Source organism: Chelonoidis abingdonii, chromosome 3 (genome assembly GCF_003597395.2).
Source record: "Chelonoidis abingdonii isolate Lonesome George chromosome 3, CheloAbing_2.0, whole genome shotgun sequence".
Classification (NCBI taxonomy): domain Eukaryota; kingdom Metazoa; phylum Chordata; order Testudines; family Testudinidae; genus Chelonoidis; species Chelonoidis abingdonii.
The window spans coordinates 105,797,706-105,822,993 of NC_133771.1; positions in this window are offsets into that span (position 1 = coordinate 105,797,706).

The window sequence follows — 25,288 nt, forward strand, 5'->3', positions numbered from 1 at the left end:
TTTTGTGATACTAGGCCTGATTCTGTGCTTCTAACTCAAAGCTCCCTTGTTAAAATAAAGTTCACGTAGATCAGCAAGCATGAATACTAAATTCCAGTTCTTATATAGAGTATATCTGTTAGCCACAAAGATCTGATTACTCAAGATACACATTTTAGCCTAAAGCTGAGTTCCTCTTATCTCCGCATGGAACAACATGCAGACTTTGAGAGGAGACTAGAGGCCTGATCCCAAGTCCATTTAAGTCAATGGGAGTCTCTCCAATGACTTTGGTGGGCTTTGTATCATACCATAGGCATCTTTGAAAAATCTTATCCTAGGGGCCTAAGGGATTTGGATGCTTAGCTCCTATTAGAATTAATGGAAACTGCATTTAAATTCCTTAGGTAACTGAAAATCTTAGCCCTAAGTACTGCATAAACAGCTAAACTAACTCAGTGCACCTTCATTGCTTACATGTAGTTGAAAAAATATTACGTTCAAGTCTTTCATTGAAACATGAAATCTATTCCATTTTATTAGAGCTCCCAAGATTATCACTGTTTACTGGTTGAGAGAAACCAGATATTTTCCCAAGTATGTGCACTGTGAATTCAATTAGTATTTATAATAAATTTTTAATCTCAGACAAACATCTTTTGGGGGAGGAAAGAACAAGACCTCAAAAGCTTATGTCAAATACTTTAAAAATACAGAGTTTGACTACTGTCACTTCAGCTTTTCTTAATTGTTTTAAAGTAAACAATGAAATGCTTTAGAAAAATAATAAACAGCCCTTCTGTCAACATAGAGCTTCATTTTCTCCTCCAGATTAGGGTGGTCTGAAGCTATCAGCAGCTGACCTGACAGAGTAAATCTGAAACAAATTGCTGTTACTATAATCCTTCTTTGGCATGAGGTGCTGGATAGGAGAGAAGTCTACTAGTATCGAATAACTAAATTGGTTTGGCTCATGATACATTAGCTTGCATTGAAACGTAATGGTTTGAACAATGTATTATCTAGTTTTATATTCAAATATCTATCAGTATTTTTAGGTCAGTGGTTCTTAAACTATTTATCATTGTGGGCCTCATCCACACAACATATATACTACCTGTATGGCCCTGAGGATGTCCCATGGGCCATAGCTGTGCGCTGATTGACCGTAAGTGGCCTGCACATTGAGAACCACTGGTTTATGATATAATCCTTTGCCCCCATACTGAACACAACTGGGGGCTAGGGCTGCCCTGTGCTCCCATCAAACTGGAATGCCCTGTACGCTGTAAAACAAGGATCCACGGTTTTAGACTTTTTTTTTTTTTTAAAATGAGGTTCAAGATGTGGCTCTTTATTTTCCTTGAGGATCTATTATTTTGGCTGGGACTGGAAGTGGAAACTTCAAATACCTTTGGAAAATATTGGTCATGGTAATGGGCTGCCAGCATTGAAAGGAGGAACATGATTGATTCTTGTTTTAAGTCTTATGTGCTCTTATTAGGTTCACCACTAACCGCTGCAGTGACTGATGAAACCTAAATAGCGCACATATAGGGATAGAACTCCTGCAGTGTGGCGGTCAAATGCTCTAGCTTTTTTTTTACAATGAAGAGGAAATGCATAAGTTCTGTCTTTTTACCCCTACAGCTCTATTTATTTAAAAGTGAAAGGGCCACATCCCAATCCTTATTCTGGCAGTGCAAATTGGACCAAAAATTGGCATTTAACCCACTAGTTGGTGAATCTCCAGGTGGTGTAGAGTCAACCCCCACCTCCAAGCTCAACATGAAAAGTATGCTCAGGAGAAAGGGGCAGAGCGCTACTTCTCTCCAGTAATCCCCATCTTCCAGATCAGTAACTTCGGCATCATTGCAGACAGCATAACTTAGAACAGGGGTAGGCAACCTTTGGAACGCGTGCCAAAGGTAGCATGCGAGCTGATTTTCAGTGGCACTCACATTGCCTGCGTCTTGGCCACCGATCTGGGCATCTCTGCATTTTAATTTAATTTTAAATGAAGCGTCTTAAACATTTAAAAAACCTTATTTAACTAAAATATCATTGTATTTAAAGTATATAGTATAGACATATATAAAGAAACCTTCTAAAAACGTTAAAATGTATTACTGGCACGCAAAACCTTAAATTAGAGTGAATAAATGAAGATTCAGCACACCACTTCTGAAAGGTTGCTGACCCCTGGCTTAGAACAACTTAAGGTCTCAGAAAGCAATTTAGAGCAGCCTCATCACAGAGCTGTGATTCTGGATCTATCACCACATTTGTAGCCCTTTACCCCTTGAGGTGGACTGGGTGTAGAAGAGCTGGTCTCTAGGAACTGACTCAATAGCATGCAACCCCCCCAATGTTGTTTTACTAAGAGTTTATTAAGGGAAGTAGATGTGAAGAAGAATTTTAATGTGCTCAATTTGGAGACAGCGTAATTTGTTCTCTAATGCTAAGCAAGTATTCAATTGTTTTTCAAAGCCTCACCTAAAGGAAGGGCCTAACGTTCTGATACATCATTTTGTCAAGTATATGGTGCATGCAATATGATCTACAAAATGGATTCATTTAGCAGATTTGGTTTTGATTTTATTCTCATAGGAGAAAAAGTGATGAGCCAGAGGGCATTACCCTCTCATGCCTGGATAATCTCAAAAATACGTATTAGAATTAAAATAGTGATACCTTCCCCCACACCCCACTCCAAAAAAGACTCTAATTAAAATCCTAATTGCATCAAAGGAAGAGCATAAAAAATTCCATATAAGAATTCAGGTTTGCCATTAAAAAAAAATTCAAGTCCAGCGCAAGAATAACAAGTATGTTTTATATTAAGGTTTCAACAGCTAGCTAATGTAATGTTTCTTGAAGTTTCAATCATCATACAGTTATTTCTGCATAAGAAATATCGTATGTCTCACAGACAGGTAAATAATGTTAAGAAGCTCTCCATTATGACGAGTGATTAATTAGAGAGGCTCAGGGCTTTGGCAAATCATGGATCTCATTAAATGTGCTAGAATGCACTGAGAAGAGTATACTGAGGGAGCTATGGCTCCAGTGTGATTACACCAGTGGTGGGCAACCTGTGGTGGGCCGTGAGACAGATTACATTGACTATCCACAGGTACGGCCACCCGCAGCTCCCAGTGGCCACAGTTTGCCATTGCCAGCCAATAACCTCATAGGTCAGGTTTTCTGAAACTTATCATTTTATTGCTCTCCTCTAAACTCTCTCTAACTTGTGAACATCCTTCCTAAATTGGAGTGCCCAGAACTGGACACAGTACTCCAGCTGGGGCCTCACCAGTGCTGAGTAGAGCGGGACACTTAACTTCTGTGTCTTGCATGCAACACTTCTGTTAATCCACTCCAAAATCATATTAGCTTTTTTTGCAGCTGCAGCACATAACTCATTCAATTTGTGATCCATTATAACCCCCAGTTCTTCTACGGGTAGTGTCCCTATGGGTGTTCTGTTGTAGGTATGTCTATGTCCTGCGCTGCTGGTTGGAGAACTTTGGTAACAGTGTCTATTCAGCTAACACATGCGCTGCTCCTCACATGCCATGAGGTTAGCTAGCATGCATGGGCGAACCTTCCTCAGTTCCTTCTCAGCAGCCCCTAGCTCAAGTCGGAGCTATAGCTGTCAGTTCACAGAAAGTTAACTCTTCTAAAATTGCTAATTTGTAGTTTCCCTTGATGCCTTTTTCCCCTTCATTTGCATTTTATTTTGGCCATTGTCTTAAAAATGGGGCGGGGGGGGGAGAGAAAAGTTAAGGCCTTTGTCTTTTGCCAACCTCTGTACAGGGGTATGGCCAGGTCCCCAAGCTTCAAAAAGTGCCTCAGTTGCAAGGAATCTATCCCAGTGACTGATGGACACTTGCAGTGTGTTGGTTGCCTTGGAGAGAAATGCGTTCCACAGAAGTGTGACCTATGTCAGCAACTGAAGCCCAGATCCAGGAAAGACAGAGAACTGTTACTTAAACTCCTAGTCATGGAGTTAGCCCTTCAACCTCCTGGATCCCAAGAGATGCCTATGAGCCACTCATGGAAGAACTCTAAGAAAAGGTTTGTGAGTCCCCATAGCAAGCCCTGATTGAGCCAGAGATCATTTTTTTGGATCAATCAGTATCATTGGTACTGATTGCACCAAAGCCATCTAAATCTTTTACCTAAGGCACATGTGGTACCAGCAGCAGCTAGTCAGGTTGCCTAATGACCCAATGGGCACAAGCAAGAAAGCACCAGTACTGTTGGCACACAAGACCTGCCCCAGGGAAAGCTCCATCTGTAAGGACACAGACATCAGTATTGTCTGCAGGACGTCAGGCACTGACAGACCTTGCTATCAGGTCCACATCCGATTCTGTCAGTATAGGCCTCTTGGTACTGACAACAACTGCCAGTTCCAACACCTTCTACACCTGCAGACTTCCAGTGTGAAATGGCTCTTTCAGTGTCTGATGCATTGAACTCATCTCTGCTCAGTACCGGGCACTGGTACCACGTTCACCCAGAGCCCTTGATTCATTGACTTCTTGCTGCACAGTGCCCTTTTCGTTGTCATAGTCAGAAAGTGAATACGAGGACATGGTTTCCTACCACTCCTCTCACCTGCCAAATGAGGCCCAGTTTCACTATGGACATCAAGCATATTTGTCCTCCTGGTCCACAGCCTCCCTGATTTGGTCAGCTGTGGTACCAACCACCAGATCCCTTCCCGTAACAATGGCCATACTGGGATCCTTGACAGGCTCAAAGACAACAGGCCTCCCTTACTGTTAGTGTGACACATCCTCCTTCAGCTGCTGACTCAAGGGCTTCTGAATCCCCTGAGCAAGGGAGGAACTGGAGGCTGAAGTTGAGAATGCAGTTACTTCTCAAGCCCGCTTTCCAAGGGGCAAAGGCTTCTCGTCATCACCATTGCCAGATAACAATGATGTCCCCATCACCATCTATGGCAGATGACTTTACTTTGTTCCAGGATCTGGTACAGAGGGTAGCTGAAGCTTTACAAATACCACTACAGGAGATGACCCAGTCACACCACAGGCTGGTTGACATTTTACATATTCCACCACATCCAGAGTGCTCCTCCCTATTAATGAGGCACTCCTGGACCCTGCCAAAGTCATATGGCAGATCCCCACTTCAGTTCCACCAATGTGCAAGTGAGCTGACAAGAAATATTATGTGCCAGCAAAAGACATGGAGTTCCTCTTCTCCCACACATCTCTCAGTTCAATCATTGTGGATGCAGTCAATTCAAAGAACCACCAATACCAGTTTAAATCCACTCCTCATGACTGGGACTGGAAGCACCTTTTTGGCAGGAAATCATCCTTCTCGGCTACCCTCCAGTTCTGCAATGCAAACCATCAAGCTTTAATCATATAATACAACTTATCAGAACTACGCAAAATTTGATTTTTATTGAGAAACTTCCTGATTCTCATAAGGAGCAATTCTAGGTCTCAGTCAATGAAGGCCAACTGGTGACTAAGACATCTCTCCAGTCTGCACTTTATGCAGCTGACATGGCAGCACATCTGATCTCAACTGCCATTGTGATGAGATGGCTTCATCTATCCAGCTTCCCAAAAGAGGTCCAAATGATGGTAGACGACTCCATTTTGAAAGGACAAAGCTATGTTCTGAGAAGACTGACCCCTCTCTCCACATGTTAAAAGATTCCAGGGCCACTATTTGATCCCTTGGGATCTACACACCTCGATACAAAAAGTATAGCCCTCAGCCATCATTCAAGCCTCACTCACCTCAATATTAATCACAGAGATTATATGAATCCCAGAGGAAAAAACTCAGGTTCCGCAGATGGAGAACATTGGGCTCTCAGCCCACTTCCTCTCCATCCTCCACCTCAAAGCAGCAGTTTTGATGAGTTGGTTGAGTGCCCATAGAACATTATCCTCATCATTATCTCTTGCGGGAAAATGTCATCCGTCCCATTTGGAGATCTCATCCTGTTCCGCAACACCTTGGGACAGATAACATTTGACAAATGGGTGCCAGAGATCATTTGAGATGGGTACTCCATTCATTTCACCACCTTTCCCCATCCCTCTTCAGGGACCCTTCTAATGAGAGCCTGCTACATCAGGAGATAAACCATCTCCTCAGCATAGGAGCCGTAGAGCCAGTGCTCACACATCTAAGAGGCAAAGGCTTCTACTCTCATTAGTTCCTGATACTGAAGAAAAAGGGAGTTGGAGACCCATACTTGACCTCAGAGCACTCAACAAATTTATCAAGGTTCAGAAGTTCAAAATGGTCATTGGATCAATTATTCCAGCATTAGATAAAGGAGATTGCATCTTGAAGGTTGAGGACCAAGGACCATACTTCCGTATTTCGATTTTACCAAGTCACAGATGTTACCTCAGCTGCACACTAGGCCAAGACCAGTACAGAGTACTCCCTTTAGGCCTCTCATTGGCCCCCAGAGTATTCACCAAGGTCATCTCAGTAGTGGCAGCCCACTTACATTCTCAGGGCATCACGATTTATTCTCACCCGGACAATTGCCTTTTCAGGGCATGTTCCTTTGCTGAAGCCCAGTGAGTCACCCATACCACACTGGATCTGTTCCAGTATCTGGGCCTACAAATTAATGTACAAAAATCAACATGAACATCAGTACGGAGGTCAGAATTCATAGGATCTGACCTCAGCTCCATCCAGGTGAAGGTAGTCCTCTCACAACAGATTTCAGTCTCTTCACACTGTTAAAGACAGTGCAATCCAGTGCCCAAATTTCAGCCAGACTCTGCCTCTAGCTTCTGGGGCGTATGGCCGCAGGTACATTGGTTATAGCTCATGCCAGACTACTCATGAGATGCCTCCAAGCATGGTTCAGTTCCATTTACAGGCTGAACAGAGACAACATAAACTACTATTGATGCCCACTGAGATCAAGCAATCCTTGAATTGGTGGAAGGACCTAATAAATGTCTGTACGGGAATCCCATCTGTTCAGTCTTCCCTATCATTACTCCTGACCACCAGCGCATCCTTCATAGGCTAGGGAGTGCATCTCAATGATCTCACAGTGCAAGGCAAATGGTCATCATCTGAGACATGCCTTCACATCAGCCTGCTTGAACTCGGAGTGGTCAAATGTGTTCACTTACTTTCGTTTATCAAAGATACCTACACAAATGTCATGATGGATAATACGGCCTGCATGTTCTACATAAACTGACAGAGGGGTGCTAGGTCATCCTTGCTGGTCATGAAAGGACTAATGCTATGGAACTGGTGCCTTTCCCACAACATCATAATATCAGCGGCCTACTTACAGGAAGTATACAACATGATAGTGGACAGTCTCAGCCACAAATTTCCCATATGACCACAAATGAGAAATAGTTCTACATCACATATTTCAACAATGGGTACTCCTGGGGGAATTCTGCACCAAAAAATTAAAAATTCTGCACATAGATTCATAGACTCTCTAGGACTGGAAGGGACCTTGAGAGGTCATCGATTCCAGTCCCCTGCCCTCATGGCAGGACCAAATACTGTCTAGACCATCCCTGATAGACATTTATCTAACCTGCTCTTAAATATCTCCAGAGATGGAGAGTCCATAACCTCCCTAGGCAATTCTGCATATGTTACTTATCTAAATAACACAATATAATCATGTCAGTTTTAATTATTTTGATAATTTATTTCAAACTGTCAGCAAGTATGTCTGTCTATAACAATACAGACCAAAAAAAGATTCTAGAAATAATATATATATGTATTTTTAACAAATATATTTCTTACAAGGCATATTACAGAACTTTGAGTAATTCATCTAAATTACAATGCAGAACTGTATTTCTTGCACCTGTCAGAAGCAATGCAAAGGCTCAGAGGAATCAGGGTATCAGTGGAGCTGAGGGAGAGGTAAGGAGCCTAGGAGTGAACCTGGAGGGTGTGGGTGGGAAAAGGTGGTTTGTGGTTTTTATTTTATTTTTTGTTTTTGGGGCGGTGGGAATTGTTAGGGAGTTGGGAAGCCTCCCCCAGGCACCCTCCGGCTGACCCCAAACCTCTCCCATGCAGTCAGGCACATTTGTCACTAATTCATCCCTGTTGATCAACACCAGATCCAAAATGGATGACCCCCACCCCCAGTTGTTTCCTCCAATTTTCTGAATCAGAAAGTTGTCCCATACACGTGTTAAGAATGTGCAGGAGTTAGGTTTTGCTGCAATAGTTTTCCAAGAGAGATCAGGGAAGTTAAAAATCCCCCATTAATACTAGCTCGTGTGTTAGCTAATCTCGTTACCTGCTAGAAGAGTGCCTCATCCACTTCTTCTTGATTTGGTGGTCTGTGATAGACCCTCACCATAACATCACTATTTATTCTTTTCCCTTTTCATCCTTACCCAAAGACTCTCAGTAGGTCTACCGCTCACTTCCCCTTGGAATTCAGAGCAGGTGTCTATGTTCTTGATGTACAGTGCAACACTTCCTCCTTTTTTCCTATCCTTCCAGAACAAGCTATATCATTTGGTGATGGTACTCCAGTCATGGGAGTTGTCCCACCAACTCTCTAATGGTCATTTTTTCATCTCTCATGATTTCCAGTTCATCCTGCTTGTTCCCCATACTCCTTGCATTGGTGTACAGATCTCAAAGATACTTTGCAGACTGCCTTGTTACATTTCTTCTTACTTCTTTAATGCAGTGGTGGTTTCTAGCTTCTTCTCCAGAATTTAGCCCCAGCTCTGACTTCATTACTTGAGCCTGCTTTCACATTGGCCGGATTTTTGTCGCCATCTGCTATATTTTAAAGCTCTCCTTATCAGGTTATCCAGATGATGTCCAAAGATGTTCTTCCCGGTATTTTGATAGATGGAGCCCATCGCAGTACAGTAATCCTCTTTCCTTGTCAAAGATTCCAAAACGCTCTCGCACACACCATCTCAATAAACATTCATTTACTTCCACGATTTGATGATCCCTGTCCGGGCCTTTTCCTTCAACAGGGAGGATGGAAAGAAGAAATGAAATAGGTACATCTCCAATTATTTCTGTCTCCTAGAACTGGAAGGGACCTTGAAAAGTCACCAGCCCCCTGCCTTCACTAGCAAGACCAAGTACTGATTTTTTGCCCCAGATCCCTAAGTGGCCCCCTCAAGGATTGAACTCACAATCCTACGTAGAGCAGACCAATGCTCAAACCACTAAGCCATCCCCATGAGAATAACACTTGTGCCACAAACTTTCATTTTTCATCCCAGAGCCACATCGTCTGCAGTAATCCACTCAAGTTCATTCTTCGCAGTATCATTGATGCTCACATGGATAAGTAGGTTCACTATTCCTCGCTGAATAAATTTCCTAGCCTATGTGGGAGGGGGAGCAGTATCCCCTCTTTTCTCTGCTCTCCTAATGGAAACAGCTGAAAGTGGTGAGTGGGATTAAAGGCATGAAGTGCCCAAGGGGTGCTTGTGTTTGTGAAATTGAGTGGGCAGAATTTGGGCAGGATCTGGATAGGTTGGATTATTGGCATTTAGAGAGATGAAAATGAATTAGACTAACATTTTGCTTTTTGTTAATGTGCTAGATTTAATTACCGGAGCAGAAGAGACTCTGCTCAAAGCTAGAATATTCCAGCTAAGGCTTTAGAGAAACTCCATGTGACAATGCTCTTCCACAGAATATCACTGCTACATCAGAACTCAAAACTAGCTGAACTTACCCTGAGGATGGATGCTGTTACTTAGCAACTACCACAAGCTGCTTAACTCTTTCTTGGTGATCATGGGACCCTGTAAAACTCAGCTGTGTCCCTACCATCTGGCATATTATACATTTTAAAAGATCTCTTAAGGCTGCAATAAGACTTCACTGGAGCTAGTCCTCTGATCGGTCTTTGAAATAAATCACACTATTTTCTTACGAGGCCAGAGCTGCCATCACTAACTAGAGTTTTCCTTTTATTTTGTTTTACAACCTCATCTGCTTTTCTACTTTTAAGACTCGCTCGCTCGCGCGCCAACCGACAGAACTTGGATGAAGTCAGCTGGGTAGATCCATATTTACTCCAAGGCTAACCAGACTCAGTTGTCTTTAGCTTGCCACATAACACAAATGTCAAGACCTTGATTTCCCCCCCCCGCCCGGCCTTTCTGTCCCAAGAGCTACAAGTACCAATTTTAATGATGCAAAAAGTCCTATTGGCTGCATTTTGCTCCTTAGTTAACTCCACTTCCCCACATGAAAAGAAATGTGGTGTTTATACATTCTGTGGTCTCAGTGCTGTTACTGGGTTGTGTTGCTGTGCTTAATGCTAGATCCAATTATATACTCTTTGGGCCAGAGGCCTTGCTTTCTTATCCTCCATGTCTTCAAGGGCTATGCACATAAATGGTGCTATTATAAATATACTAAAGTAATTTTGATTCTTTTGGTCCATTAATATGTAGAATAGGTCCTGCATCTGTGACTAAAGAAGTTAGATAAGCAAATGGAGGAAAGGAATACTACAGAGTAAAGATAGATGGCTGTATCTTCGTGGGATGCATGGCTTTCTTCCATACCCAAATATTACTTTTAGTAATGGGTGAGACTCAGCAATATTGGAAATATCTGTTGTATTATCTGTAAAACTAAGGCCTAAATCCACAAAGGTTCTTGGGTGTTGCAACACCTGACTATTTTTTTTTAAGGTGCCCTTTAAAAATCACTGGAATTCACAAACCAAAGGTTAGGCCCTTAACTCCCAATACAGTTCATGGGGGGAGAGAGGCATCTAAGAATGTGTACTGGGGTAGTTCACCCCCACCCCAGCTCTGAAGAGATTAAGATGGCTCAGAAGGGCCAATTAACCTTATAGGCTGCACCTGGGAGAGAATCAGGCTTGATAAAGGTAACTGATGATGAATCCCAGCTGGAAAGGGGCAGGCTGAGCTGCTATAAAGCAAGGAAATTGAGAGCAGGAAGGAGTTTCAGGGAGAGGCTCTGTAGTTGCTTTCTGGGTTCAGCAGTGGGTAGGAGGACTCCTGAGGGAGCAGAAGACCTAGGATCCAGTCTGTGATGGACGGGGGCTTACCCAGAAAAGCTGTGAGGAAGAGAGCCTGTGGAAAGCAGAGTAGGAAGAAATCCAGGAAAAGATCAGCAAGAGTTGCTGCTGATTATAGGGTCCCGGGGCTGGGACTCAATGTAGGTGTTGGGCCAGGGTTCCCTACCAGATGCTGAGAAGTGGTGCAGGACTGATGAAGGTGGCATCTGGATAGTTCGTCTGGTGAGATGTCAATACCCTGGAAGCGGGGCAGGAGGAACTACAATGCTTGGCCAGAGGACAAAATCATGAAGAGGGAGTAACCTGAATCCAGAGAGACCATGGGCAAGCGACTGAAGGGGGGAGCATCAAGAGCTAATCTCCACATGAGCCAAAAGGAAGTGCCCCAATGGTGAGTAGTAACCACCATCACAGAATGCGATCCACAAAAGCTAGTCTGCGAGGTGGGAGGCAGTCTGAGAGAACCGCTAGAAGAGCTATAGCCTTACCCCTCTCATGCAGGCAAACAACTACCTCTGGGCTGCAGGGAGGCCCTATCTCTGCTTATGATCCATAGCTGGGAACCTCTCTGCTGGAGTCAGGTGGCTTAGGCATCTAAAGTGGTGTTGCAAGGAATGCTGGCAAAATACAAGGTAATGGTAATCACAGCAACTTCCTTAAGTCTGTATCCCAGCAGTTAGAGCACTCACCCATGATGTGGAAGATGCATTTAATTCCTCCTTCTCCCTGCCTGTTCAGGAGAGGATTTGATCAGGGGTTTCCCGTGTGTCGAGAGAGTCCCCTAACCATTGAGCTATGGGATAGTCTGGTGTTTGGGGGTAGGGAAGGGTGTGTCTCAATGTCTCCTGTTGGAGCTGTTCCACTCTATATAAATAATTAGTCACTGTGTCAGAGAATGTGACCCTCCTTAGACACTCACTTGAAAAGTGGGTGGCCTAGGGTTTATGGCTTCCTCAAGAGAGACTGAAAAACCACATCAGAATATCCTATAGCCCAGTGGTTGGGTGCTCACCTGAGGGATGAGGACCACCGTTCAAATTTGTTTCCTTCAACAGGCATGGGGGGAATTGTACTGAGGGTCTCCCGCATCCCAGGTAAATACCTTAATGAATTGGCCAAAGGCTACGAGAGGCATCCACCTCACTTTGTGTGGAGTTAAGTGTGCTCTGAGCATGCCTGTCAGATTGGGTCCCACAGGCAAGTTAGGCAGGGCAAGGCCCATCTTCCTCTGGCTTGTATGGCATGAGGGCTTAGGTGTGAGACCGGCAGGCATCCTGATGTCTGCCTAAACTCCCATATATGAAGTTCATGACCACCTCATCAAGATGATATTAGGTCCTATTTTAGAAAATGGTGTGTTAGGAAGGCTGAGTTAGCCTTGTCAGATGCAATTACACAACATAACACACTGTAATTACATGAGACAACTAAATGACAAAATGTTAGCACCCAACCAAGCATTTAAGGCACCTACTTTCAGCTCTACCATGTGCTATCCCTTTGCATAGCAGTTTTCCCAGCTGAAAACACAAGGCCGACTGGCTCAAACTGAGCATTTCTCCTGCTGGGGTGCTGGAACAATTTGTGTAGTGGAGGTGCTGAGAGCCATTGACCCAAACTACAACACCTGAATATGATGGAAACCACTTCAAGCTGGGGGGTGGCAGCACCCCTAGTTCCAGAACCTATGCCTCCTACTCTTCAATTGGAAGATTCAAATTCACTCTCCTCCTGTGATCAACCCATGTTTAATGGAAAGTCTTTTTTGTTTCTTTTTCCTCCCCTTCATCTAGTTGGCCTTGGGGAAGAATGAAATATTGTCAAGGAAAAGTCATCTCTATATGGTGTGTGAACACACTAAGGGGACTATGTCCTGATTTTATAGCGACAATCCTGATATTTGCAGCTTTGTCTTATATAGGCACCTATTACCCCCTTACCTCCTCCAGATTTTTCACACTTGCTGTCTGGTCACCCTAGTATACACAGTGCTAATACACACTTCCCCTTCCAGATATATACACACACAAAGCAATAAAAAGAATACATATAAATGTTGGGGGCTGGCTGAAATTTTTTTCTCAACTATTTTTCAATAGAAAACTGGTTTTGAGTGTAAGGCCTGTGGCCTGAAGGGAAGGGATGCTCCCCAGGGAAGGGAGCGCTCTGCTACCATTTGTTGGTGCTCCAAGGAAAGAGCGTCCAAGAGCTGCTTCATATAATATGCCATTTGCCCAGAATCAAGTTAAGAGAAGCTCCATAGGGAAGGAGCTCTTCCCAGGGGTGGCTCCAGGCCCCAGCACTCCAAGTGCGTGCTAGTGGCGGCATGCCGCGGGGGGCGCTCTACCCGTCGCCTCAGGGGCAGCAGGCAGGCTGCCTTCGGCGACTTGCCTGCAGAGGGTCCGCTGGTCCCACGGCTTCGGCATGCCTGCGGGAGGTCCACTGGAGCTGCGAGACCGGCGACCAGCAGAGCGCCCCCCCGCGGCATGCCGCCGTGCTTGGGGTGGTGAAATGTCTAGAGCCGCCCCTGGCTCTTCCCGAATATCAGTTGGGGAAAGTGTGGCTACATGTGCACAAGCTTTGTAACCAGAAATCGTCCAGGTGACACTTTGGGAAGACACCAGAGCTGTACATGAACTTGAGATTGGTGGGACTGAGCTAAGAGAGGGAGGAGGACTTGTGGCAGGACTCATCACAAGGATTCAATGTGCTATTGACCCCCTCCAATGAAGACTTACAAAGAGATGAGATGGGTGACTTTGCAATGAGATGCTGCAGAGGTGATGGCGCATTTGCAGTGAGAAGCCTCTGTGCTGCCTCTTTGCAAACGTTGCAGGCCCCAGCAACAGAGCTGAGTGAATTCCGTTGAGGGCTCCCCTGCTAGCCTCAACAAAGCTGAAATCACTGCAGCTGAGTTAGGGAATTGGAGCCTCAGGATATGACCGGGGGCATTTCCCCTTGAGACAGGCTGCCTGAGTGCACCTCTGGTGTCAGCGGGTAGCACAGTCCCAGAGTCCAAAGTGTGAGTGCGGTGAAACAGAGGGAGAAGTGAATAAGTGATGAGTTAAAGAGAGACTTACTTATTGATTATTCACCCTAGCAGGCTTTAACTTAGGTTCCCCAAGTTACTGTGGGGGCACCTGTTTGACTTTGACTTTGTATTTGTATAGCTATACAGTATTGCTGGTTTATTATTGTTTTCCCAAGTTAATGCTTTATTCCCTTATTCACTAATGAAGTTTTTCCTCATTTTATACGAAAGTGCAGTACCTGCTAGCAGGGGAGTATTTCCGGATAAGGATGCCCATGGGACATATTTAGTTTTTTTGCCAGGTTTCTGAGTAGGACCTTGAGCCAATGTGAAATTTAAAAGGAACCCCCAAGATCTTTGACCCTGGCCCATGTTGCTGCTAACAATACATGGGAGAAAGGTTACATCATTTTGTGGGGAGGGGAGGGAGGTGTCTTCTTTCTGCAGAAAATTTTTACTTTTCTCCCCAGAAAAACTGAACACATCTCAGATGAAATTCTGGCCCCATTGGCTTCAGTGACCCTAAGAATCAGTCCAAAAAAGCATTGCTCATCTAATAAGGACACCACACTTATTCTCTCCCCTTTATGTGATTATTTTCCAATTCCAATGTATACCCAGGGCACAAAGTTACATTAAAAGCTTAACCATAAATATTCTTTTAATTAACACACAAGTCAGGGAACTGAAAGTTAATGTTCCCCAACAAACCATAAACCTTGAGTAGCTATAGTATTTTGCATTACTCTGTATATACATTGTTAAATATATGCCCTAATACCTACGAGTGAGTTATGGCTGCTATAAGAACCATCGCTTTAAATTTCATGACTCTTATGCATTTAAATTCTCAATTGGGTGATGAACAATTGCAAAGATTATTATTGTATCAGAACTTGGTATCTTCAGTTTTGTTGTTCTCATTTACTGTAAGTACGCTTGCAGTATTTATGAACTGTCACCTTTTCACTGTACTGATACTGAAGTTAAGCATGCTAATTCATCCTACGTGTATGATATTTCATAGAAATGTAGGGCTACAAGGGACCCCAAAAGATTGTCCAGTCCAGCCTACTGCGTGGCTGCAGAACCAAGTAAACCTAGAGCAACCCTGACAGCTGTCTGTCCAACCTGTTTTTAAAAAATCTCCAGTGATGGGGAGATCCCTGTCTGGAGTGGCTCGTGACCAGGAGTGCCTAACTCAGGGTAGACACCCCGAACTGCTGGTATGTTCTATAATTAGATTTCACCAACCTAGTAAAAAAATGTGAACTCATGAATCACTATAACAGTTTTTCCATGGAGTCTCCAGTCTATCTTGCCACATGGACTTTGCGATAAATGATCACTTACACTAAAAATCACAAAATATTCAGGTCTCTTTCAGTCCCAGGAGACCAGTCACTTACCCCAGGTCAATATGTACCATAGAGCTTATACCAAAGACAACACCTGTAGCCAGTCCTGTATTCAACTATCTAGATTGATAGGCCTCCTTAATAGGCAGGACAGAACAATTCTCATGTCTGGGCTCACAAGATTAGAGCAAACATTTGTAAAGTTATAAAGAAAAACTTGCATGTTTCCTTATAGCATGGAGAACACACACTACAAGTGAGAATAACGTATGCAGCAACTTGCAAGCATTTCATAGAATTTAAACACTAAATACATTCATAAAAACTAATATCTATTTTGAACAAAACTAACATACAGGTAAACTTGTTTGGTTTCCAGCTCTGAGTTTGTCAGTTCTTAGCTAACGCCTATGGTCTTGACCAGAACTGGCACTTGATTTACCAGTGTCATTGGGAATTACACAACCTCCCATGGAATCCTAGTCCAGAACTTAACTACTCTTATAGTTAGAAAGTTTTTCATTATATCTAATCTAAATCTCCCTTGTTGCAGATTAAGCCTGTTATTCCTACCTTTCATGGACATGAACAGGTGTTCACTGCCCTCTTTGTAACAGCTCTTAAAATCACTGAAGACCAACTCAGGTCCCCCTGAGTTAGTCACTGGGGCCAGGTTTTCATGCTTAGTGTTGGATGAAAATAAAGTGGTTTCTTTTACTAAATGCCCAGTGTTATCCACATAAACATTAAAGTAAGAGCTGAGAGTTCAGCATAAGGCACAATAAAGAAGGAAATAAGATTTGTAGTGCTTTTAAGCTAATCAAGGTGGCTGTGTATCAGAAATAAATGAATTTTTATTACTGCATGGTGGTGGCACCCCCCCAATGGCTTATTGAGTTTCCTTAAACACAATGGCTAGTTTCACAACAAGGATTTACATGCCTAACTACCACTAAATGCCTAGATCCTGAAGAAAAAAAAAAACCCACTCAGCTGCTGCTCAAGTTCGTAGATACCTTAAGTCCCTAGGCACTTAAGTTTCCATTGGTATAGTCCCCAGTGATGCCTAAATTTTGGCTGGTGGGCATGTGCACAGCCCCCTCAATCCTGACACAGTATTTAGCTCATGACTGAGCCCCAAGATTTTCAGTCTTGGTGTTCCCCCACCTATCTCTTCTTCAGGACCCGATCTGGTAGGTGTGCTTAGAGCATGTCTATCAGATCACACCTTGCACAAAGTGGTGGTGGTCCCTTTACTCTATAGGCCTGGTACTACGGTGTCCACCTTGGAGGTGGAAGATCCTCAAGTCCCTGCCCTGTGTTGGGATAGTCTCAATAGCTCCTGTTGAAGCAGTTCCACTTTTTAAATACAATTTTCACTGGAGTAGGGACTGGAACCTGTAGAGTCATTCTATGGGGTTAAAGAGTTATTCTCATCATCTCTTGTTCTTTCTCTCAGGCCCAGTGACCATTCAAATATTTTATACCAAGTGGAACAGCTTCAACAAGAGAGATTGAGTGCTCCACCCTCAAAATACTGTATAGCCAAGTGGTTAGTGCACTCAGCTGAGAGGTAGGTAATGTAGGATCAAGTTCCTGCTCCCTATTGGGCAGACTGGGTTTCTCATATCTTGGTTGAGTGTTCTAACTATAGGGATATAAGAATGGTGCCACTCTCTCTTGTGAGGAAAGATTGATCTGTCTTAGGTGCCTAACTCCAGGACAGGGTTCAGAGCTGTGTGTCCCAATTGGAGGAAGGAACCCTTAGCCCCACCCCTCTCCTTGGCATTTCCTATTAGCTAGCTTAGGTGGCTTTTGTGAATACCATTCTTGGGTGCTTAACTCTCCCCATGCATTGTATGGGGAACCTCAGTGCCTAACTCAGGGCTGTGCATTTGGGTAGGTGGCAGGGCACCTAGAAGATAGACATTGCAGCATTGCATTTAAATTCCCTTTGTGGATCTAGTCTCATATCCCCAGCTCAAAGGAGAGAGGAATCTTCCTGAGTGTCACAGGAGTGGAACTGCTTGAGATGCGCAGGGCTGGAGAGAAGAAAATCTTGCATCGTGAAAGGGGGGAGTCGCCAAAATGATTCCCTGTTACGTAAAGATACTCCACATGCAGAATGAAGACCATGTACAACCCCAATTCATTTCTATTGGTTCTTGCTAGGGCCTGCTCTGTACTTCAGAGTGCCAATGGGAATCAGCTGTATAGCTACAGGGAGTGGTTTCTTTTATTAATTTTTTTTTTAAGTGAACTAGAACACATGTTCTGTGCAATTTGTGAATGGAGGAAAAAATCCAGCAGAAACAGAGCATGAGAACTGCAAAGGGAACTTTAAGGCACTGTTTAACAGACACAGGGCTGGTCTACGCTAGACAGGTTGATGTGAGGCAATTTATGTGGACCTAATTATGTCAGTGTCTATGCTATAGTCTTGTCCTGCAGACATAAGTGCCATACTACACCAACATCATAACTCCACGAGAGGCGGAAGACTTATGTTGGTGTAGTTAGGGTGACGCAGTATCTGTGTAGACACTGCCTCCCTTACAGCGGTTGTTGACGGTCTTGAAATTTACAAGAAAGATGGACACCTAGAGCCCAGCTGCCCCTGCTTCCCTAGAGAGCTGGACCCTGCTCCTGGCAGGGAGCCAGGAGGAGAATGGCCCCCACTCTCAACTGGGAGCTGAGGCGAGAAGCCTTGGCATCTTCGGAACCCACTTCCATCTGAGAAGCCCTGGTGGCTTTGGACCCATTCCCAGCCAAGAGCTGGGCAGACTTGTCAACTTCATGGCTGCCCTGCTGCCGGCGGGAAGACAACAGGGGGTTATGAGGGAAAGCTGAGAAGCCAGGGCACGTGGACCTTGCTCCCCAAGAGTGAGAAGTGCTGGACGGCTTCTTTGCTCCTGGAGGGTAACGGAGCAGACTGCTTCTTATTTACAATGTCAACTGAAAGTGAGAATGGGACTTTTGTAGCCAGCATTTTTATGCCCCTTCAGCCACCATTCCAGAGGACATGTGTCCATGCTGATGCTGGGTTCTGCTCGATAATGATCCAAAGCAGTGCAGACAGATGCATGTTCATTTTCATCACATGAATCAGATGTCACCAGCAGAAAAGTTGCTTTTCCTTCTTGGTGGTTCAGGTTCTGTAGTTTCTGCATCAGAGTGTTGCTCTTTTAAGACTTCTGAAAGCATGCTGCACACTGTTCTCACTTTCAGGTGACATTGTAAACAAGAAGTGGGCAGCATTATCTCCTGCAAATGTAAACAAACTTTTTTGTCTGAGCGATTGGCTGAACAAGAAATAGGATTGAGTGGACTTGTAGGCTCTAAAGCTTTACATTTTTGCCTGCAGTTATGTAACAAAAAAATTCTACATTTGTAAGTTCAACTTTCACCATAAAGAGATTTCACTACAGTACTTGTATTAGGTGAATTGAAAAATACTATTTTTTTTACAGTGCAAATATTTGTACTCAAAAATAACTATGAAGTGAGTGCTGTACACTATGTATTCCATGTTGTAATTGAAATCAATATATTTAAAAATGTAGAAAACATCCAAAATATTTAAATAAATGGTATTCTGTTGTTTTTAACAGCACAGTTAATCCCGATTAATTTTTTAATTGCTTGACAACCCTACTGCTTATATATAATTACACATTTATAGATCCTGGTTATTAATTTTACATATGAAATTATTTAGCTCAGGTCAGCCTATACAATTACAACATTCCTTTCTGACAACATGAGTCCTGCTGCTTCTGTCCCATAGTTTCATAAGCATTCTCCATCCCTGGCTACATGTAGCAATTATATTACTGACATACTTTTTGTTCCTCTGTACAATTACACAATGGGTTTTGTTTTGGTTTTGTTGAGAAAGCAGGGCAGCTGAAACATCTTTGTCTTTGCTGGAGAAATAAGTTGCATGCATCTTTGACAGCATGAAGGGGCCTTACCACCTAGGGAACTAACTTACCAGACAACAAACGGTAAAGAGGTAGAGTTCTTAACTGATTGTCCCATCAAAGGAAAGAGCTAAAACAGGGTGACTTTGACTTAATGGAGGTTTCCAAGGGTAGTCAGACAGGCAGGGTCACAAACATGTTCATCTGATTTGCTCACACACACACACCCTCACCCCCCCAAGTGTGAGTGCCTAAGACAATGTGTATACATGTCAGGATGTGCATGTACAAATCCCTTGCATGCAAGGACAAGTGCACATACTTAAAAAATATCTGGCCCTCAGGGAGTGGGGACAGATGTTAGTGAATATCAAGCTTACCAAGGGGTAGAGTTGTCAACTTTCTAATAGCACAGATCCAAGACTAGGGACCAAGTGGCTAGGCAGCAGTTCTGCAGAAAAGGACCTAGGGGTTACAGTGGATGAGAAGCTGGATATGAGTCAACAGTGTGCCCTTGTTGCCAAGAAGGCTAATGGCATTTTGGGCTGTATAAGTAGGAGCATTGCCAGCAGATCAAGGGACGTGATCATTCCCCTCTATTCGACATTGGTGAGGCCTCGGCTGGAGTACTGTGTCCAGTTTTGGGCCCCCACTACAAGGAGGATGTGGACAAATTGGAAGGAGTCCATCGGAGGGCAACAAAAATAATTAGGGGGCTGAAGCACATGATTTATGAGGAGAGGCTAAGGGAACTGGAATTATTTAGTCTTCAGAAGAGAAGAATGAGGGGGGATTTGATAACTGCTTTCAACTATGTGAAAGGAGGTTCCAAAGAGAATGGATCTAGACTGTTCTCAGTGGTACCAGATGATAGAACAAGGAGTAATGGTTTCAAGTTGCAGTGAAGGAGGTCTAGGTTGGATATTAGGAAGCACTATTTCACTAGCAGGGTGGGGAAGCACTGAAATGTGTAACCTAGGGAGGTGGTGGAATCTCCTTCCTTAGAGGTTTTTAAGGTCAGGCTTGACAAAGCCCTGGCTGGGATGATTTAGTTGGGGACTGGCATTGCTTTGAGCAGGGGTTGGACTAGATGACCTCCTGAGGTCCCTTCCAACCCTGAGATTCTATGATTCTATGAAGCACCCTTGTCCTGTACCTGCCCCACCCCTTCCCTGAGGCCATGCCCTCGTTCACTCCATCCCCCTACCTTCACTTACTTACACAGGGCTGGGACATGGAGTTGGGGTGCAGGAGGAGGTGCGGATTCTGGGAGGGAGTTTGGGTGCAAGAGGGGCTCAGGGCTTTGGGAGGGAGTTTGGATACAGGAGGGGACTCAGGGAAGGGGTGCAGGAGGAGGTGAGGAATGTGTTCTCTGGCAGCGCTTACCTCAGGTGGCTCTCAAAAGTGGCCAGCAAGTCCCTGTGGCCCCTAGGTGGAGGTGTGCCACATGTCTCTGCGCGACACCCTTGCCTGCAGATACTGCCCTCACAGCTCCCACTAGCCATGATTCCTAGCCAATGGGAGCTGCGGAGTCGGCACTTGGGTGGGGGCAGCATGCAGAGCGCCTAGCCTGACCGTGCCAGTCACTTCTGGGAAGCTGCACGGAGCCAGGGCAGGTAGGGAGCCTGCCTTAGCCCCACTGCGCCATCAACCAGACTTCTAGCAGCCTATTACAATCTCCCGGATTGCTTTGAATAGCTACTGGGAGATCAATGATGATTCCAGAAGACTCCCAGCTAATCTGGGAGGGTTGACAATGCTACCAAGAAGTCTGAGAAAAAGCAAATGTTTCAGGTTGGCAAAACTGTGGTGGATTATTTATTCTGGACTAGGCTACTTTCCCATTTATTTGAAAACTTTTGTTGGAAACAGCTTTAAGCATTTGGACAATAAAGCCCCTTGAGAAAGTTTTCCCCATGCACTACACTGTTGTTGGGCTATGCTTAGAAACTCTTCTAGCTTATACTCTTACATAAAAAAAAAATGGAGAGGTATTAGAATGTCTTACCAAGTTATAAATTAATCTTGATGTAGCACAAGTTATTGCAAACCACCAGAACTATGTTCTGACAGTCTCTAAATCATGATATGATGTATCAATTTCTGCTTATGTGCAATTTATTATTATGTCAATGTTAACCAACTTTCCAAGTTGTTAGACTGGAAATTACTAGCAAGTATAAATTACAGAACTAGAAAACCAAGCTGCAATAAGACAGACCTAACTACAAAGTTCAGCATGGCTTCCAAAGCTACAAATGAGCATTGTTATCACTACAGCACAATACCAGGCTGCTGACTTTACAAAATTGAATTATTTAGCCATTGCTCATTTAAATCAGCATTTGTTAACCTGGTCCTTCAAGCATCTGTGGGTTATCACTTCCTGTTGACATCAATGGACAGGGCCCCTAGAGTGGGGTGGGGTAAAAAGGGCAGTTTGCCTGAGGTCCCCTGTTTGAGAAGCACCCCAAAATGATGGAGGGGCAACCAGGCCAAATTTAAGTTAGTGGCATTTTGACCTGGTCCACAGGCTGGCAGTGCCACTCAGATTGGGCACCCACCATCAATAGTATAAGAAGCCAGTTGGGCTCAGATCCCATCATTGCTGCTGCTGACATTACTGTGCCAGGCCTGAGGTGAACCACTAGGCCAATAATCCAGTGGTAGAAGCAGGATGGGGGCTCAGGGATGCTGCTCCCACCAGCAGTGGGGATGAAGCTGAGGGAGAGGTGTGACTGGAAGAAACAAACCCTGGCTGCACAGAAGGCAGAATTCCTACATTCCTTCAAGGAAGGCAGTGACCTCACAGACCTGGGTCCCTCTCTGACCCCCTCATCCCCTTCCCTCTTAAACTCTTTTGTCTCCATGTTAATGTGTTTGTAAGTGTGGATGACCCTCAGTTTCAGGTTTCCCAAACCCTCTGTACTGCCCTGCCAATGGGAGCTGAATGAGCTCAGCAATGTGAAGGAGGTGCTCAGCTCCTATCAGGATCAGATCTTTGATTTGTTTCTATTAATAGAAAGATGCCCATGTACAAGCATGCCTGCCATTAAGCCAAAGTTCTTGTAATATGTCAGGAGGGGGCATGTGGAGTTGCCACATGCAGTACAAGTGAGCAAGAAGTTTGTCTTGTCTCCATTTTCACAAGGAGGTAGGTTTTTTTCATGAGTTTGTATTGCCTGTATGGTATGCTTTGCATACCTGTAACCTTTCAATTAATGTTATTTATGTTTCAATAAACTGCTATGTTACTTTTCCAGATGTCCTAATCTTTCATGTAAATGAATTTATTAAACCCAGACAGTAGACTCAATGAATCCTGCCAGATCCAGCATGTCTGGGCCCACATACTATGTAGGCTAAGCTTTATTTGCATAAACTTGTTCTGTAAGTGTAATCTTATGTATCATCTGCAGAGTTAAAGTTTCACTAATGTAAATCCCTGACAAATCAAGCACAGATGTAGCTCTTTGCCCTCAGAGTTTAGCTTGTCATTTGACTGCTCTCCCTTGTATCTTTTTCCCCCTAACATTTTTCAATACTAGTAGTCGCTTAAAGCTGTTTATGTAGATACATTGCAGGTACTAAACCTGACACTGAACATTAGTCATGTAGGCCTTTTCCTTTTGATCAAACTGCCTGACAAAATAGGGTTGGCATGTAATTCTGGGTGTCTGATTATACCACCTGGAAAAATTTGCTCTGCCAGTCAACGGATGCCAGACAGATTGTTCCAGTTTGCTGGGTGATCTTTCTGATAAGAAGGAGTCAAGCTCAATAAATGGTTAATCTAAACTTGTCAAATTCCATACTGCAGCCAAGGAAAATTCAATCACAGGGCAGTAGGTAGTGTAACTCTTTAAAACCATGGGGGGAAAGAGAATGGTGGGGGGGGGTTGCGGAAGATGATGGGGTGAGGAGATGATTCATGTGTTGCATGGTCTGCTGTCTGTGAGAAAGTTAATACTCTTCCAAATGTAAAACCAGTAGGAATTTAAAAAAAACAACAAAAAAACCCCCCTGCCAGCTCTTGAATCATTTATAAAGGGGAGAAAAATGTTACTTTTGAATGTGGAGGGTGTTGGTGTTCTTTGGGTTTGTTTCTGATTACTTTAAAGTCTAAATATGCTTCCTCTGCTGGTACCCAGTTGCTATTTATTTGGCTTTAGTCTTTGATCTCCCTTACACTGGCACATCATAAAAAACATATTCCTGTTTGAATTCTATATTATGCAGTTAGTTTCTGCTTGGTATGTTCACCAGGCTGGTTGTACCTACAGAATAAGACTCTTTGTTTTTGATAGACTCCAGGTGTTTATTGCTGCAACTGACTAATGGATTTGGCCACAAAATATGCATGCAAGAAGCAAGCTGAAAAACTAATGGTAAAACTACGAGTCTGATAACTTCAGGGTGTGCTGTACAGTAACACTCTTCCCTTCCCCACACAGCAAGTTCTGTAAAGAAGGACCCAAATACTGAATTTCGCTTCTGAGTAGAGTTAGGTAAAACCATCAGTTTTTGGAAACAAAATCTGAACTTTCTGTGAGCTTCTGTCAACGTAGACAAGGATGAATTTTCACCACATCTCCTGGTGAGCGCAACTTTTTTTGTAGTTTGAAAATGGCAAAGATCCCACCCCAGGAAACATGTTGCAAATATTTATACATTTGACTAGGTGTAAATGTTGCCATTCAGTTAATGAAATCTTGCGCTTTTACTCACCAAAATCATCTTTCATATGGTTGGAAAGCAGAAGAGTTTGATGTGAAACTTCCAAGTATTTAACTTCCAAGAAAAAGCTTTTTATGTAGATTTCGCTAACAATGCAAAGTTTTTCATGCACTCCTCTACTTTGGCTATGATTTCATAAATGCTACCTGTTAAACCATCAATACTGTAGCATGTAAAACAAATTGAAATAATTGCTTTTAAAAAATGTAAACCTTTAACTAGGAACAAAACAAATGTCTCGCCCATCTTCCACTTTTGAAGCTACTGAAGTACTTACTAATTGTAATAAAAAAATAAAGGTTGTGGAAGACTGGTTGGATCGGGGGACTAGTAATATTGCTAATGACTCCCACTTTCTACTATATAAGGGCCATACAGTAGAATTCTTGAAACAAGCTGGAGTTCTCGGGTTGTGATCAGGACCCTAGGAATTGAACTTTCATCAGCCACTGAGTTCACCTGGGAACACAGAATTTAGAAACGGAAAATACATGCTAACACACATGAGTATTAACTTTAAATTAAGTCACAAATTGGTCTGAGCCAATATGGCTCTTCTCATGGCAATGAAGCATTATAATATTAATACCAATGGTCCACTTAGCCCAGTACCCTGTCTCTGACAGTGCCCACTGCCAGATGATTTAGAGAGAATGAACAGAACAAGGCAATTTTGAATGATCAGTCCCATCATCCTGTTCCAGCTTCTGGTAGTTGGAGGGTTAGGAACAGCTGGAATATGGGGTTGCACTCCTGACCATTTTGGGTAACATTGTAGCAGTGTTGGTCCCAGGATATTACAGAGACAAGGTGAGTGAGGTTATATCTTTTGTTGGACCAACTTCTGTTCATGACAGAGACAAGCTTTGAAGCTTACACAGAGCTCTTCTTCAGACCTCAAAAGCTTGTCTCTGTCACCAACAGAAGTTGGTCCAATAAAAGATATTACCTCACCCACCTTGTCTTATTTTGAATAATAGCCATTGATGGACCTATCCTCCATGAAATTATATGTTAAACTATGAGGTAAAGTGCATACAGTACATCCATGAGGATGAATCTTATGACAGTTTGGAAAATTCCATTTTTTTCCATTTTTTGTTTGTTTGTTCATTCATGCTTTGGTATTTAAAGGCTGTGAATCAGTCCAGAACCTTAGCCCAATACAAATAAGCACTGATCTCTGGAGTTATTTCCCTAGTGT